The sequence below is a fragment of the Tribolium castaneum genome, chromosome 8 (genome assembly GCF_031307605.1).
Source record: "Tribolium castaneum strain GA2 chromosome 8, icTriCast1.1, whole genome shotgun sequence".
Lineage (NCBI taxonomy): Eukaryota > Metazoa > Arthropoda > Insecta > Coleoptera > Tenebrionidae > Tribolium > Tribolium castaneum.
In genome coordinates this window covers 4986771-4991444 of record NC_087401.1, presented here as the reverse complement: position 1 = coordinate 4991444, position 4674 = coordinate 4986771, and positions in this window count along the sequence as shown.

Sequence of the window (4674 nt, the reverse complement as noted above, 5' to 3'; positions counted from 1 at the left end):
GAGTCCTATAAGAGTCTGAGATATGCTGTTCTCGTCAAGTCTATAACGTAATTCGTTTTTTTGTGTCAGAATACGACGTTTTCTGTCTGTTTAATATAAGTTTTTAACAATAATAATAATAACAATAATAATAATAATAATAATAATAATAATAGTAATAATAATAATAATATTAATAATAATAATAATGAAAATAATAATAGTAATAAAAGTAAGCTTAGTTTTCTAAGCAAAAATGATGCTTATTTTGTGTTATCTGAGCGTTTTCTCATTTCTATGCAAGAGATCATCTGTGATCTGTGTTTTTAGGCAAGAAATTGAATAAAATTATAACTCATTTTAAAACTGGTATAAAAACATTTACTATACAAAAGTTAATAATAATAATAATAATAATAATAATAATAATAATAATAATAATAATAATGATAATAATAATAATAATAATAATGATATAAATACTTATAATAATGAATTTCTTTCTAAATTAAAGCTTAGTTTTTCTAAGCAAAAATGATGCTTATTTTGTGTTATCTGAGCGTTTTCCCATTTCTATGCAAAAGATCATCTGTGATCTGTGTTTTTAGGCAAGAAATTGTCTAAAATTATAAACTCATTTTAAAACTGGTATAAAAACATTTACTATACAAAAGTTATAATCGGTTTTTAATAATAATAATATTAAGAATAATAATAATAATAATAATAGTAATAGTAATAATAAAAATAATAGTAATAATAATAATAATAATAATAATAATAGTAATAGTAACATAAGGAATAATAATAATAATACTTTTAATAAGGAAAAATGAAGCTTATTTTGTGTGTTACATGAGCGTTTTCTCATTTCTATGCAAAAGATCATGTGTGATCTGTGTTTTTAGGCAATCTAAGCCATTTTATAGTTTTTAATATTTAACAAAAATTTGCTTTAAAATAAAATGTTTGAAAAACTGAAATTAAACTAAATTAATTGTGTTTAACACTTTAGTAGAGGAAAAAGGAGGAGACATAAAAGTCACTAAAGTCTTAGAGTTGTCTTTAGTCGTCACATTAATAACAATAACATTTATAATAACAATACTAGTAGTACTAAATTTGCTTATATGCAAGCGCTTACTTAAGGTAACAGTTTTTTTGTTTTTTGCTTATGTCTCGAAAACAGTTACTCCTATCAATTTTTACTTTTTTACCAAAATTAAAGGTGATAAAATTTCCTACAAAATAGTTATTTGCATTTTTCATGTAGAACTAACCATAAGCGAGATATAAGTTTGAAAATAATTAATAATTAAAAAAAAGTGTTTTAACAGAAAATGTCTTGTGATTTAAAATACACTTAATTTATTGGGTCCAATACTTTATTAGAAGAAAAAGGAGGTGACATAAAAGTCACTGAAGTCTTTAGAGTCGTTTTTAACTGCTGCATTTTTGTCTTCGTCTCAAACATTGAAAACTGAATTACATTTTTGTTCAGTAACAGTTACAGTTTTCTTATTGGTTTTTTGCTTATATCTCAAAAACAGTTACTTCTATCAAATTTTATCTTTCTTTCAAAATTAAAGCTGATAAAATTTCTAACAAAATAGTTATTTACATTTTTCTTGTAGGACCAAGCATAAACGAGTTATAGAGTTGGATATAAATAATATTTAACAAAAATTTGCTTTAAAATAAAATGCTTGAATAACCGGAATTAAACTAAATTAATTGTGTCTAACACTTTAGTAGAGGAAAAAGGAGAAGACATAAAAGTCACTAAATGTTTCAGAGTCGTCTTTAGTCGTCATATTAATAACAATAACATTAATAATAATAATACTAATAGTACTAAATTTGCTTATATGCAAACGCTTAATTAAGGTAACAGTTTTTTGGTTTCTTGCTTATATCTCGAAAACAGTTACTCCTATCAATTTTTATCTTTTTTTCAAATTTAAAGCTGATAAAATTTCCTACAAAATAGTTATTTGCATTTTTTTGTAGGACCAACCATAAGCGAGTTATAGAGTTGGATATAAATAATCTTTAACAAAAATTTGCTTTAAAATAAAATGTTTGAAAAACCGAAATTAAACTAAATTAAGACTAACACTTTAGTAGAGGAAAAAGGAGAAGACATAAAAGTCACCAAAGTCTTGAGAGTCGTTTTTAGTCGTCATATTAATAACAATAACATTAATAATAATAATATTAATATTACTAAATTTGCTTATTTGCAAGCGCTTAATTAAGGTAACAGTTTTTTGGTTTCTTGCTTATATCTCGAAAACAGTTACTCCTATCAATTTTTAAATTTTTACTAAAATTAAAGCTGATAAAATTTCCTACAAAATAGTAATTTGCATTTTTCATGTAGGACTAACCATAAGCGAGATATAAGTTTGAAAATAATTAATATTTAAAAAAAAATTGCTTTAACAGAAAATGTCTTGTGATTTAAAATACACTTAATTTAATGGGTCCAATACTTTATTAGAAGAAAAAAGAAGAGGCATAAAAGTCACTGAAGTCTTCAGAGTCGATTTTAAATGCTGCATTTTCGTCTTTGTCTCAAACATTGAAAACTGAATTACATTTTTGTTCAGTAACTGTAACAGTTTTCACTTTGGTTTTTTGCTTATATCTCAAAAACACCAAAATAGTTATTTACATTCTTCTTGTAGGACCAAGCATAAGCAAGTTATAGAGTTGGATATAAATAATATTAAACAAAAATTTACTTTAAAATAAAATGTTAAAAAACCGAAATTAAACTAAATTAATTGTGTCTAACACTTTAGTAGAGGAAAAAGGAGGAGACATAAAAGTCTCTAAAGTCTTCAGAATCGTCTTTAGTCGTCATATTAATAACAATAACATTAATAATAACAATACTATTAGTACTAAATTTGCTTATATGCAAGCGCTTAATTAAGGTAACAGTTTTTTTGTTGTTTGCTTATATCTCGAAAACAGTTACTCCTATCAATTTTTACCTTTTCACCAAAATTAAAGCAGATAAAATTTCCTTAAAAATCGTTATTTGCATTTTTCATGTAGAACTAACCATAAGCAAGATATAAGTTTGAAAATAATTAATAATTAAAAAAAATGTGCTTTATCAGAAAATGTCTTGTGATTTAAAATACACTTAATTTATTGGGTCCAATACTTAATTAGAAAAAAAAGGAGGTGACAGTAAATGCTGCATTTTCGTCTTCGTCTCAAACATTAAATACTGAATAACATTTTTGTTTAGTAACTGTTACAGTTTTCACTTTGGTTTTTTGCTTATATCTCGAAAACTGTTACGCCTATCAATTTTTATCTTTCCTTCAAAATTAAAGCTGATAAAATTTTTTACAAAATAGTTTTTTGCATTTTTTTTGTAGGACCAACCATAAGCGAGTTATAGAGTTGGATATAAATAATCTTTAACAAACATTTGATATAAAATAAAATGTTTGAAAAACCGAAATTAAACTAAATTAATATTAAAACAAATATTAATATTATTATTATTAAAAACCGACTATAACTTTTGTATAGTAAATGTTTTTATACCAGTTTTAAAATGAGTTTTTAATTTTAGACAATTTCTTGCCTAAAAACACAGATCACAGATGATCTCTTGCATAGAAATGAGTAAACGCTAAGATAACACAAAATAAGCTTCATTTTTCCTTAGAAAAACTAAGCTTTAATTTAGAAAGAAATTCATTATTATAAGTATTATTATTATTATTATTATTATTATTACTTTTATTGCTATTATTATTATTATTATTATTATTATTATTATTATTATTATTAAAAACCGATTATAACTTTTGTATAGTAAATGTTTTTATTGTATTTTAAATCACAAGGCATTTTCTATTAATTTCTATTTAATTTTTTAAATATTAATTATTTTCAAACTTATATTTCGCTTATGGTTAGTCCAACATGAAAAATGCAAATAACTATTTTGTAGGAAATTTTGTCAGCTTTAATTTTAGTAAAAAGATAAAAATTGATAGGAATAACTGTTTTCGAGATATAAGCAAGAAACCAAAAAACTGTTACCTTAATTAAGCGCTTGCATATAAGCAAATTTAGTACTAAAAACAACTCTGAAGACTTTGGTAGCTTTTATGTCTTCTCCTTTTTCCTCTACTAAAGTGTTAGACACAATTAAATTAGTTTAATTTCAGTTTTTCAAACATTTTATTTTAAAGCAAATTTTTGTTAAATATTATTTATATCCAACTCTATAACTCGCTTATGGTTGGTCCTACAACAAAAATGCAAATAACTATTTTGTAGGAAATTTTATCAGCTTTAATTTTGAAAAAAAAATAAAAATTGATAGGAGTAACTGTTTTCGAGATATAAGCAAAAAACCAATAAGAAAACTGTGACTGTTACTGAACCAAAATGTAATTCAGTTTTCAATGTTTGAGACGAAGACGAAACTGCAGCATTTAAAAACGACTCTGAAGACTTCAGTGACTTTTATGTTACTTTCTTCTTCTTCTAATAAAGTATTAGACCCAATAAATTAAGTGTATTTTAAATCACAAGACATTTTCTGTTAAAGCACTTTTTTTTAAATATTAATTATTTTCAATCATATATCTCGCTAATGGTTAGTCTTACATGAAAAATGCAAAAAACTATTTTGTAGGAAATTTTATCAGCTTTAAT